The following is a 13,443-nucleotide window of genomic DNA, read 5'->3' as shown; positions in this document are numbered from 1 at the left end:
TGTATTGTTAAGAAAGCATCATAAATCTGAATGACTCTTTTCGGCTTTGCCAGAAAGCATCATAAATCCGAATGACTCTTTTCGGCTTTGCCAGAAAGCATCACAAATCCGACTGACTCTTTTCGGCTTTGCGAGAAAGCATCACAACTCCAAACGAATCCATTCGGCATTGCTCAAAAAAGCAAGCAATTCCGAAAGACCCGTTCAGCATGGCTCAAAAAGCAAGCAATTCCGAAAGACCCGTTCGGCATTGCTCAAAAAGCAAGCAATTCCGAAAGACCCGTTCGACATTGCTCAAAAAGCAAGCAATTCCGAATGAACCCTTTCGGACTTGCTCAATAAGCAAGCATTTCCGAATGAACCCATTCGGTCTTGCCAAGAAAACAACGCAATTCCGAGTGACTCCATTCGGTCTTGCCAAGAAAACAACGCAATTCCGAGTGACTCCATTCGGTCTTGCCAAGAAAACAACGCAATTCCGAGTGACTCCACTCGGTCTTGCCAAGAAAACAACGCAATTCCAAGTGACTCCATTCGGTCTTGCCAAGAAAACAACGCAATTCCGAGTGACTTCACTCGGTCTTGCTCAAAAAACAACGCAATTCCGAGTGACTCCACTCGGTCTTGCCAAGAAAACAACGCAATTCCGAGTGACTCCACTCGGTCTTGCCAAGAAAACAACGTAATTCCGAGTGACTCCACTCGGTCTTGCCAAGAAAACAACGCAATTCCAAGTGACTCCACTCGGTCTTGCCAAGAAAACAACGTAATTCCGAGTGACTCCACTCGGTCTTGCCAAGAAAACAACGCAATTCCGAGTGACTTCACTCGGTCTTGCCAAGAAAACAACGCAATTCCGAGTGACTCCACTCGGTCTTGCTCAAAAAACAACGCAATTCCGAGTGACTCCACTCGGTCTTGCCAAGAAAACAATGCAATTCCGAGTGACTCCACTCGGTCTTGCCAAGACAGTAACGCAATGCCGAGCCATTCCACTCGGCCTCGCTCAAAAAGTTACGCAATCCTGAATACCTCCACTCGGTTTTATTTTAGCTTACAAATGGTTTCATTTCTACAAGTAAATGATATTACGAAAGTCTTACATGCAAGTTTGACCAATAATTTAAATGAGGCAATATTATAGACAAGAGGCAATTTCATTTCATTTGCAAAAAGGAAGAGGCTCTATCGGCCTCCGATCTACACTTCAAATAAAAATTTATACGAAACCTAGCAGAAACTACGCTACTCTTGGGGTGGATCAGATTGAACGGCAGTTTCGGGATTTCCCTCGGCATCATTCTCGTTCTCGGGATTCTCCTCGTCGAGGGTGTTCTCAGAAGTTTCAACATCATTTTCCGGCTGGGGGGCAGCAGTCGGTTCAGTGGCATCTGGATCGGCTCCCTGAGGCATATCGGCAAAAGACATCAGTGACCCTTGATAAAAATCTTGGGTCATATCAAACTCGAAGCCCTCTTCAAATTGGCCGAAATGCTTAGCCTGCCGAACCGCGTGCTGAAACCCGGCTTCATGTTGAGCAACAATCTTCTCCTTAGCCTGCTCCTTAAGACGGTTATACGCGGCTTGAGCTTCATCCAGTCGGCGATGCTCCTCATTAGCTGCCTTTTGAAGGTCAAGGCGAAGAGTGTCATTGTCTCGCCGAACAGCATCCAACTCGGCCGACAATTATCGATTTTTGGCCGTTATTCCTTCATTCACTGCAATCGCCTCGGCCGCAGTCTTCTCGGCTTCCTCTAGACTTTGCTTTAAGAGCGTCACCTCGCCGATAGGCTCCATAGCTAGGTGATGAGCTAGTGCCAAGGAGCGAGTTTGATGGAAGGTGGCTTAGTTCCATGCACGCCCTTGATCTTGGTTCAACAAGGAGACTCCAAAATGGTGGAAGAATGGTGGTGATGTTGGCGGAAGCACAAAAGAGGATGGTTTGCTCAAGGTTGTTTCATCCAAGTGTAGGATGAAACCTATGTAGGGTTTTGCTCTCTTAGGGTGGAGATGGGAGGAGGTTAGCCAAAGGCAACCTAGAAACTAGGGAAGAGTGGGTGTTTAGGGTGGTGGTGGTCACGCTCAAGGGGAGGAAGGTGTTTGGTGGGGGTGTTGCTCCTTTTGGCTAGCTCACTTCACTAAGGAGGGTGAAGGCCAACCAAGGAAGGCCAAGCTCAACTCACTCATGGTGGTTAGGGAGGAGGAGAAAGGAAGGGCCGTGGAGTTCCTAGAGACTATGGAAGAGAAGTTGAGGCAAAAATGCACACTCAAATTCAATATGATCCAAAGTATGTACAAGGTGATAGGCTAGGGTATAAATAGGAGTGCTAGCATCTAGGGTTTCATTTGGTGTTGCATTGGCCGAAATTCACCAAGCCAAATGCACACTAAATGAGATGCAAATTAACCCTAGATGCTACTTGGTGGCCAAGTTTGGCATCTAAGGGTTTAGGTTGGCTACAGCAAGATGCATGATAAGTCTATGCACCTTGGCCCTCCAATTGGGCCTAAGCCTACCTAACACAAAAAATGTCCAAACAATGCCACTAAGTGTGCGTCACCCTCCTAATGGTCACGCCTAGCCCATTTGAATTTAACCTAAGCATCTAAACACCCCAAAATACAAGGGCAAAATGGGAAATACAAAGAAATAAACCCTAGGACTAAAATACCCCAAAATACAAGGGTAAAATTGGAATAAACCAAATAAATCCTATACTACTCAAAATTAGTCATAGCATTGGACCATGTGATGGGTTTCACATGAAGTACCATGGATGGTCCTCCATCATACCCTCCTTCTTGAGAAGGATTTGACCACAAATCTTCAAGTTCTTCCATTCCATTGATCCTTCAAAAGAAGTGAAACCACAATTAGGGGAGTAAAATATTAAAACTTAACTATGCAATCCTTAAGTACATAATTTGTTGAATGAAGGTGCTTAGGGCAAAAGGGAAGAGCCAAAGAGGCATCACCATTTAAATTTTATTGACCCATGCAATTCATTCACCAAATCATCTAACTTAGGATTGGGTGCCTTTTATTCAATGATGGCTTTTAAAAAGGTGTTCATCCTCCATTGCCATCTTTCTTTGGCACCAAAGAAAAGAGGATGGCACAAGGGTTAAGGTTCACTTGAATCTAGCCCTTTTTCTTCAAAGGAAAAATTCTTTTTTTCTTTTCTTTTCTTTTTGTTTTTGTTTTTGCTTTTCTCTTCATCATCTTTCTTAGCCTTTAGTTTGAGTTGGTCCTCATTCACTTGAGAGGGTGATAGAGGACACCACACAAACTTCTTACCTAAGTGTTGGAAACTTATTTTATTGGTGAGGCCATCATGGATTATGTGCTTGTCAAATTGCCATGGCCTCCCAAGCAAGACATGACTAACCTCTAATGGCACTATGTCACACAAAACATTTTCTTTATAGTTGCCAATAGAGATTGGTATGCTTGCTTGTTGGTTGACTACAACACCTCTTTCCTCATTGATCCATTGCATTTTGTAAGGTTTAGGATGAGGTTTTGTAGTTAAGGCTAGCTTATCAACAAATCTAGTACTACAACAATTAGAAGTAGACCCACTATCGACAATGAGAGAACAAGTACTTTCTAAGACCTTGCATTTTGTTTGAAACAAGTTCTCTCGTTGTGATTGGTCAATTTCACTAGATTGATTGTTAAGGAGCCTTCGAACCAACAATAAGTCTCCTTCACAAGGTAAAATTTCTTCCTCGGAATCTATGGCTTCTCCTTCACTACTAGAGGAAGAAGAAGTAGCTTCATCAAGGCTACTATAGTGGTCTTGGGCTTTTAAAACCATAGTTTTCTTTGTAGGACATTGGGAAGCAATATGTCCTCTTCCAAGACACTTGAAGCACTTGATTTCACTTGACTTAGACTCTTTGGAAGGTGCTTTAAAAGATGATTTTTCTTTTTCTTTTTCTTTTTCGTTTTCTTCCTTGGGATAAGGTAGGGAAGAGTAGCCCTCCTTCTTAAAATTCTTGGAATAAGAGGGAGTGGATTCTTTTCGAAAAGTTTTTCTTGTAAGTTGATGCTCCACTCTTGAACAAAGTTGAACTAGTTCGTTTAAATCCCTATAAGGTAAAAGTTCAACTTTGTCTCTTATCTCAAGATTAAGACCACTTTGAAATCTAGAGATTGTGGTCCTCTCTTCCTCCCTAATCCCAGCCCTCATCATTAGCAACTCCATAGATTGCCTATATTCTTCCACACTAGAGGACCCTTGTTTCAATCTTTGAAGCTTATCCATAAGCTCTCGGTCATAGTATGGAGGAATATGCCTCCTTCTTAAGGCACTACGGAGCTCATTCCAATATTGGATTGGGGGCTCATGATTTATTCTCCTTTCTTTTTCTAAGGAGGTCCACCAATACATAGCATGCCCTTGGAAGCTAAGGGTTGCTAAAGAAACCTTCCTATCTTCACTTATTCCATGGCAAGAGAAAAGTTGCTCAACTTTCATTTCCCAATCTAAATAATTTTCAACATTATCCTTGCCATGAAATGGGGGAAGATTGATGTTAGGTTCCCTATTGGAGGACTCCCTATTTCTATGATGTCTTGGGGGCCTTTGATAGTAATCATCATTGTGACTACTAAAGAAGATATCACTTGGAGGTTGGGTATGATGCCCTTCCTCCTCATGAGCACTTGCATACATGTGCCCTTTTCCTCTTGAGGGTTGAGGAGAAGTGACTTTTGGTCTTGAACCACTAGCCTCTCCTCCCACAACTAATCTTTCTAGCAATCTTTTTATTTCTTCATTATTTCTTTCTTGCTCTTTTTCTTTTCTTCTAATTTCTTCCTCTCTTTTTATATTTTCTTCCTCTTTTCTTCTTAGGTAATCTTTCAATTGCCTAAGCTCATCCCTAACACTAGACCTAGTACTATGAGAATTATGACCATGTACACTAGAATGCTCACTCATCTTTGATCAAAAGGTTTTGACAAAATTTTCACAAAGAGTTAAAAAGGTTTTCACAAAGATTGAGTGATAAAAAGGTTTTCACAAAAAGTTTTTAAAGGTGCAAGATAAGTAGAAAAGGCCTAAGTATACAAATTGAACCTTCAAGGGGAGGTGGACTACAAAGAATCACTTAATAACCAAGCCCTTTTCAAGTAAAAATCACTAAGCCCTTTTTACCTTTCTTACAAAAACAATTTTGACACTACCAAGTGTGTGTGTGCACGCACCCCTAGTAGGCAAAAGAATTAAGCCTTCTAAACGTTTTGGAAGCAAAAGTAAAAATCCTAGACAATTATACTAGTAAAGCTATAAAGCATGCAATGGAAAGCAATTTAGAACATACACTAGTCGAGGTCCTAGTGAAGGTTTTCAAATCACCTTCTCTACACGCTCTAAAACCCAAGTTGAAGAGGTTTAAAATGGCCAAAATTACAAACCAAAGGGAAGAAATGAATGGCCTAAAACAAAGGGCCGAAAGTAAGTAAAACAATGTAAACAAGAAAAAAAACAAGTCTTCAAACTCTTCCTCTTGTGGTTCCTTCACAATGAGCACACGTGTTAGCACCTCTCCCAAGTGTTTACTCTCCTTTTGGTTTAGTGAAAACCCTTCCAAAGGCTAGGTTGGGTTTTGGTTCACTCCTCCACTCAATCCACCAAAGGATTGCTACTTTGCTAGATAGGTGCTTCACCTACAATCAATGAAAACCAACCAAGAGCAAGAGTTCCAAAAAGATAAAACTGAAAAGGCACAATTAGGAAAGCTAAACTCAAAGAGAATTGATGGAGACAAACAAAAGAGGCCAAAAGAAAGACAAGCAAAAAAATTAAGACTCAATCAATAAAGGATAGCACTCAAAAGAATAAACCTAGAATGGCACTAGAATGGGTTTGTGTTTAAGTTTCACTTGCTTAAGTCTTTTAATGTTTTCGGTCCAGCCAAGGTATAAGTCCCAAAAATATGTCCAAATTGTCAAATGTCCAACTCCAAATGCAAAGGGAATGGTCCAAGTCCACAAGTCTAGCAACAAGTCCTTTTTGTCCAATATTTTTTTTTTTTTTGTTCTTGTTCTTTTTTTGGTCACGGCAATTGGCTTTTAAAATGTCCTTGGGTCCAATTTTTTTTTTTAAATTTTCAACCCAATTTGTTGCTTAGGTTTTGCACTTGTGGTGGCACAAAAATTAGGTCAAATTCTTAGGAGAAGGAGACAAAGACAAGTGGCTTTTTCTTAGAGGTTTATAGGGAATATTTTTGAGTGGAAATGGTTTTGTACTATTAGGTCAAGTTGTTTAGCACAAAAAGTCCAGCACACCTCTTAGATTCTTTTAGGGTTCTTGGCAAACAAGAAATCAACTTAAACAAGTGAAAATGCAAGGGTAAGGTGGGCGGTTTTTAGCATGTGCAAGAAGTTCACACATGGAAAATCATGGCAACATATAGAACATGCTAGAAGCTAATAGCATGCATGAATGACCTAGATAGTATTCTATATGGCACGCCCACTTAAGATGTATGCATCATGGTATTTTTCATGTTTTCATGCAAGGTGTTTGGGCACATACAAGGATATAATGGAAGACAAAATATAGGAGGTAAAAATGACAAAACTATAGGTAGATTCCAAAAACAAAATGCATGAACATGTGATACTCAACCTATCATGGAATATGACAACCCTAAAAACAAGGAAACCTAAAGCATCAAGGAAGGTTCAAGGAAGCAAAATATGAACCAAAACACAAAGAAAATATTCGGTCACTAGGAGAAGGAGAAGAAATGACCGAATCAAAAGAGAGAACTAAGAAGACTCAAAGAAAGACAAGGAAAGGAAACGTTTACCCTTGAAGAACCATGGCTCTAGATACCACTTGATGGAAGGTGGCTTAGTTCCATGCACGCCCTTGATCTTGGTTCAACAAGGAGACTCCAAAATGGTGGAAGAATGGTGGTGATGTTGGCGGAAGCACAAAAGAGGATGGTTTGCTCAAGGTTGTTTCATCCAAGTGTAGGATGAAACCTATGTAGGGTTTTGCTCTCTTAGGGCGGAGATGGGAGGAGGTTAGCCAAAGGCAACCTAGAAACTAGGGAAGAGTGGGTGTTTAGGGTGGTGGTGGTCACGCTCAAGGGGAGGAAGGTGTTTGGTGGGGGTGTTGCTCCTTTTGGCTAGCTCACTTCACTAAGGAGGGTGAAGGCCAACCAAGGAAGGCCAAGCTCAACTCACTCATGGTGGTTAGGGAGGAGGAGAAAGGAAGGGCCGTGGAGTTCCTAGAGACTATGGAAGAGAAGTTGAGGCAAAAATGCACACTCAAATTCAATATGATCCAAAGTATGTACAAGGTGATAGGCTAGGGTATAAATAGGAGTGCTAGCATCTAGGGTTTCATTTGGTGTTGCATTGGCCGAAATTCACCAAGCCAAATGCACACTAAATGAGATGCAAATTAACCCTAGATGCTACTTGGTGGCCAAGTTTGGCATCTAAGGGTTTAGGTTGGCTACAACAAGATGCATGATAAGTCTATGCACCTTGGCCCTCCAATTGGGCCTAAGCCTACCTAACACCAAAAATGTCCAAACAATGCCACTAAGTGTGCGTCACCCTCCTAATGGTCACGCCTAGCCCATTTGAATTTAACCTAAGCATCTAAACACCCCAAAATACAAGGGCAAAATGGGAAATACAAAGAAATAAACCCTAGGACTAAAATACCCCAAAATACAAGGGTAAAATTGGAATAAACCAAATAAATCCTATACTACTCAAAATTAGTCATAGCATTGGACCATGTGATGGGTTTCACATGAAGTACCATGGATGGTCCTCCATCAGAGTTTGTACCTCGCAGAAAAGTCTCCATTTGGCCCTCACATCCAAGGTAGCCAAGAACTCCTGCCCAAGCGGAGACACCATGTCTGGCCGAATCACTGCCTCGGCCGAAGCGTCGTCGCTTAGAAAAGCCCGAGACATTAATTGGGGAGGCACCACAATCACGGTCCGATTAGGAGAAGCTTCGGGAACTGATTTCGCCTTCTTGGCTTGCTCTTGCCTTTCGCCAGAATTCTTTCTTTTTGAACGGCCCCGATCAGCATCTTTTCCCTTCTTGGTCTTCTTTTTCTTGCGTTCAGGAGAGGGGGGAGTTCGATCATCATCATTGGGTCGAGGGGTGCGTGCAGCAGCCGACGTGCCTACCCCCCCGGATTGCCGAACTTGCTTCACCCGAGTAGCAAGTAGGTGGCGTATATCCAGCTCATCGGCACCACTGGTAACCATGATTCCTGCAAGAAGGGTTGAGTAAAAATCAATAGGAATTAAGTTTACGAGTGTAGTAGGACAAATAGCATACCTATCAGGTCGTTCCACCAACGGGAAGACTCAACCAAGTTAATTAAAGACCTGGTCGGCCGAGGGGCTCGAGTCCAGTACAGAGGAAACAAGGGCTTATCGTCCTTGTTAAAGAAAAAGCGTCGTCCATTAGGCCTGATGGTCACTCTGAAAAATCCAGCCTTGAAATTTTTGTACGACGAAGTAAAGCTATCCAACAGTAGTCGATCGCCTATTCGGCTTAAGGAATGCCACTTCGCCAATATAGAAGGCCGGGACGAGTAGAAATATAGAAAGAGGAGCAGAGAAGGCTTAATGTTGACACACTTACACAAATGTTTGAAACCTTGCAATTGCGCCCAGCTGTTCGGGTGCAATTGGGTAGGGGCAACATTCAGCACCCTCAACACCCCCATAGTAAATTCATCAAACGGCAGCTTGACTTTGAGATCCCGAATGAGGCAGTCGTACATATAAAACGATTCCATCTTCGCACCACTTTGATCAAGGCAAACCGTATCCGGGTTCGGAAAGGCATTATTCCGGCATGACCGAACCCCAATCGGATAGGGTTCCTCGGCGGCGCCAAAATTCAAGCATTTGGTGTAATCCAACAAGTTGGTAATCATGCCCGTGTCTCGGTAACGCGAGTAATAGGAGGTCACCTCCCCGTTTACCCATTCATAACCTGGCACTTCGGACGGACCGTACCGCTGCCGATTTGATACGCGCTTTGTCTTTTGTTGGACCTCTTCGCTCCCACTAGTAGAAGTCTCTCCTGATGAAGAAAGACTTTCATCCGGCCTTTCAGCATCGGTAGGGGACCGAACCATGCTAGAACGACTTGAAGCGTTGGACGAAGACCCCTCGGACGCAGACGACCGAGAGCTGCTGACCGAAGAGCTCGATGAAGTATTAGACATGAGATAAAAACTTACCAATTTCTTTTCAAAACCACAATCGCTCTTCGGATCGGCTTCTCAAACCTTCGGCTACCACAATTCGGATGAGAGCAATACGTGCGAATGGCCCTACCACTCAACCTATTTATAAGCTCAAAAAGAGGCGGGAAATTTCAAGATTTAAGAGAAGATGTAACCGTTCGATCTCCAAGATCTAACGGTTACGATTATGCAACCGTTCACTTTACCCTGGCAACCGTCCTTGCTCTACCCTTGAAGAAAGCCTCACCTTCCTTCAAGGCTGGGGGGCAGTGTACGGGTAGGGGCGTTCGGCCACCTCTGGTCGGCCGTCGAATGGCAGTACTTGGTGGCCGAACGGCAATCGGCCACCAGGACCGAACTATCATTACTCATTGCTCTTAACCCGTGATTAGGGGTTAATCAGATGATTAAGGTGTATTACCTGATACGGTAAATACGTTGCAGGGCCCATGGGGTCCAGGGCCCATAAATGTCAGTATAAATAGCTCAGGTCAAAAGGTAACGTCACTGTTCATTAATTATCCTAGATATCTGTGCTTGTCCTGACTTGAGCGTTGGAGTGCCTTTTGCAAGTACCAACCCCTCTATTCACATCGGATTGGAGCACTCGTTCGGCCTTCAGACTACGAGAAGATCATTGGTGTACCCCTTTGTAGGTACATAATTTATATAAAGAGGTGATTTTATTCAATTGTAGCAAGATTAAATTTTCATTAAAAAATCTAGTAGTAACTTTCTTCTTCTATTGTTATTGTTGTTTTTTATTATCGATAATGTCCACTTTAAAAGAAATAATGTTTGTTCTAAATAAAGTGTCTTTATGTCCATTAATTTGCTCATGCCTCATGGGAAATATAATATATACGACTTACACTTTCATATATTTTTCTAGTACATGTAACAAACTTCGTCGTACATAGATTAGGCGTTTGATGACCAACTTTATAGGATTACGTTTATTATTAGAGTCTTTTGTCATAAGAATTGATTATTGTGAATTAGTTATGGGCAATTTCCACACATTCTAATAACAAGTATAAGGCATGTGGTGTAAATGATTACTCTAGCAAGTATCATTTATACTCCAGTGTCAAGGGATCCAATGTTTGCTATATCCCCTCCCCTGTAAGAAAATATTTTCAATATTGATCGCCATCTCTTCCTATACGTTTTTCTCTAACCATATATTACTATGAAAAAAAAGAGACAATTTCCACAATATATATAGATAAGTTTTTTAATTTATTATATTGTTGGATTAGTTTGCTGCTTGTTAAACATGTAAATTTAGGCCTATATTTTTACTTTTTGTTAAATAAAAAAAATTGAGGTCGACCTATATATTGCTATTGTGTGTAACAACCCTATATGAAATAAAAGAGACAAATAATATATGAAAACCAAGTATATGTATCACGTTTCAAAAAAAACAGGATAGCTGAATCCTGATTAAAGTAGACAAGAATGAAATAAACTCTCCGCGTGAGTACAAGATTTGTTGATGATTCCAAAATCATTTAGCTAATGAGAATTCAGCAATACGTACTTTAAATTGTTTATAAAAAGTAGCGTGTGAAGGTGGTGTGTGTTTATGTGTGTGCGTGTAGGTGTGTTTCCCCCTCTATATTGCCTTAGCGATTAAGGTTCAAAGGACACAGTGGAGATAGGGAAGCTTGAGGATTACAAAAGAGGAGAGGTGGGGGCGTATGAGGAAGAGAGATTCTGGTTTATATATATATATCATAAAGAGAGGTCCATTCACACCCACTTCCGTTCCAAAAGGGAAGGGAAAAAAAGCTAAAGGGGTGTTATTGAAGAAGTGGAGGATGTGATTTTTCATTAGAGGAATAATATTAATAGAGGAGGATCTTCTATCTTCTATGTGGTATAATAGCACACCCAATGCTTTACAACAGGGGATCCATAAGGATATGTTGTTTTGTTACTTTGAGAAGTGTATAATGTGACCCTCAATTCAAATTTCTTTCCCCACTGTGACAGCTATTCATTTCGTGCATGTGAGATTCCTCCACATTTTTATATACGTGGTGTTGTTTTGTGTCGCTTGATATATACTATTTGATGTGAGACATTATGGCAAAGGTTTGTGGTGTGAGATGAAAGTCCGAAAGATTGGTGTTTCCTGTGTTGAGTTGAGCCACTTCAATGGATGACGTTGCCAACTCACACGGCTCACTTTAAAAACGATTCTTGGTCGTCCGATTGTCGCCACCCGGCCCGAGACGGGCTTTCGGCATTCGCGAAGGATGGTTGGACTCGTTTATTCGTTTAAAAATATGGATTGCTAGAATGACTTATTCTCAAACTGAGACCTTGTCAAACGAGCAATTTTATTTAAAGTCTCACTAATCCATATTAATCCCAAGCGGGACCCTCCATGGATTAGTGGTTTTCGTAAAAAGGAGGGGTTCGTGGAGTCGCCACCAATGTTTTACTCAAAACATTGGAAAAAGGGATAAGGCAATTGATTTTATAAATCAACTTTGGCCATTACAACCAGAGTTGGGTAAGGGAGTCGGTTACGCGTGGGGAAGGTGTTAGCACCCCACAGCGCCCCTTTCGGGTTCCCTATGACAGATTATTTCTAAAATAATAGCGTAAAATTACTAAATTACCCCTATTTATTATAAGCGATTATAAATTAACTATCTACATGATGATAGTTTAAATATGCACACAGAAAGCAGTAAAAGGAAGGATTTAAGAAGAAACCTCTTGAAGCGTGCTTTTATATATTGAGTAAAACTGGGAAGCTTTTTGGCGTTCCCTCGCTCTACAAGCTCGCTCGCTCCTTCCTAAAAACTTTTGACTATGGAAATCCGGAGGATTTCCCTTCGACTAGGTTCGAATCTCCAAGCTAAGTGCTCGGAATTCCAGAACTTCGTCGGATCGACTCCCAGAGAGATTTCTAGGGCAGAACACTGCTCAAAAACCCCAGAATACTCAAGGAGGGAGTCAAAACTGAGTGTGAAAGTGTGGTAGGACGTCCAAATGGCCTCCTATTTATAGGAATGGGCCTCAATACGGCCTACAGGGGCAATACGGCCGTATTGAAATTTTTGAACTTCAATACGGTCGTATTGAAGTTCAATACGGCCGTATTGAAGTTCAGAAATTTCAATACGGCCGTATTGAATTCAATACGGCTGTATTGAAGCTTCAATACGGCCGTATTGATTTCAGTACGGCCGTATTGAAGTTTCAGAAACTTCAATACGCCGTATTGAGTTCACTGTGGCCATATTGAAGCTTCAATACGGCCGTATTGGGGTTCAGTACGGCCGTATTGGGCTTTTTCCCTCCACTTCTTTATTTTGAGCTATTCTAAGACCTCTAGACCTACAGAGAACCCTCCTAGGGCCTTCGAGGAGTCCTTCTGGCTGATTATCCTTCAGTCTTCGAGAGTCTTCAAGCTTTATTTCCGACCCGGACAATTTTAGGGGTCTACAGCTGCCCCCCCTTTACTTAGTCAAACGGTCTTTTGGTGTACCGGCTGACAAGTAAAGGAGTTGACCCAATTGTCCGGGTGATGTGCCGACCTTCTGACTTGTAATGTCTTCCGGTGGAAAATTGTTGAGTAGCCTCTCCAGGTTGTTGCATACCTTGGCGCTTCTGACAACCTCGGTAGCTAAGTTTAACACCAACGTGCCTCTGACGACGCTGATGGCTGAGTATTGTCTCTCCAGACCTTGAGTATTGTCTCTCCAGACCTCGAGTACTGTCTCTCCAGACTTTGTTTGAGTATTGTCTCTCCAGACTTTATTTGAGTATCGTCTCTCCAGACTCTGAGTACTGTCTCTCCAGACTTCGAGTACTGTCTCTCCAGACTTCGAGTACTGTCTCTCCAGACTTTGTTTGAGTACTGTCTCTCCAGACCTTGTTTGAGTATTGTCTCTCCAGACCTTGTTTGAGTATTGTCTCTCCAGACCTTGTTTGAGTATTGTCTCTCCAGACTTTGTTTGAGTATTGTCTCTCCAGACCTTGTTTGAGTATTGTCTCTCCAGACCTTGTTTGAGTATTGTCTCTCCAGACCTTGTTTGAGTACCGTCTCTCCAGACTTCGTTTGAGTATCGTCTCTCCAGACTTTGCCTCTCAAAGATGAGGTAGTTGAGTATAGTTTGTCTCCACAGTCCACAATGCTGCTTCGACGGTTTGTTTTTCTGATTTTGT

This window comes from Cajanus cajan, chromosome 11 (genome assembly GCF_000230855.2).
Source record: "Cajanus cajan strain Asha chromosome 11, NIPB_CcT2T_4, whole genome shotgun sequence".
NCBI lineage: Eukaryota > Viridiplantae > Streptophyta > Magnoliopsida > Fabales > Fabaceae > Cajanus > Cajanus cajan.
Note: the sequence above shows the minus strand (reverse complement) of the source record.